The sequence below is a fragment of the Atta colombica genome, unplaced genomic scaffold (assembly GCF_001594045.1).
Source record: "Atta colombica isolate Treedump-2 unplaced genomic scaffold, Acol1.0 scaffold150, whole genome shotgun sequence".
Taxonomy (NCBI): domain Eukaryota; kingdom Metazoa; phylum Arthropoda; class Insecta; order Hymenoptera; family Formicidae; genus Atta; species Atta colombica.
The window spans coordinates 1,159,998-1,160,613 of NW_017259240.1; the positions used below are offsets into that span (position 1 = coordinate 1,159,998).

The 616-nt window shown below is 22.4% G+C and overlaps 1 protein-coding gene across 1 annotated transcript in view; it reads left to right on the top strand.

Moving 5' to 3' along the window:
• Positions 1 to 616, top strand: part of LOC108685282 (gastric triacylglycerol lipase-like) — an 8,928-nt gene that overhangs the window by 7,198 nt on the left and 1,114 nt on the right. The gene's annotated exons all lie outside the window — the stretch shown is intronic.

Below are 616 nucleotides of genomic sequence, written 5' to 3' on the forward strand. Positions count from 1 at the left end.
ACACTATATTTACTACAAAAAAATATTATTTTACATTTTGAAATGCTTATAGAAAGCAAATAAAGATTTGCTTATCCCAAGTTGAAAGTATACTTTCAATTTAAATTATATATTTTTCATTGTACTAAGAGTATTATTTAATGTAGTTGCGCAGAATTTGTACATTTCAGACGATTTTTTAGGGCTACGCTTATCATAACTTCTCTGCTTAGCCGGTAATCTCTATACATATGACATTCTATTGTTTAGGCCCCGAGACTGTCACATGTTTGCAAGAAACTTGTGAAGAGTGCACTTCCTAATTATTGATCTATTTTTATTGCTCTTATCAAAATATATTTTTTTAAATTTTATATGTAAGTTATCAATATTCATATTATATATGTATTGATATAAAATAAACATAAAACCGAAGATTAATAAAATTCTGTAAGAATAGATTAACAATTATGCGAAGTCAGAAAAAAATATATTTTTTAATACATGTTAATAAAATTGTTTAATCGGAGAAAATTAATTATTAAATTGCAATATTGATTTTTTTAATGAAAAAATTTTTTTCAATTGCATTCTTTAATTACAATAAGTATTTATCGATTTTAAAAATATATTTATT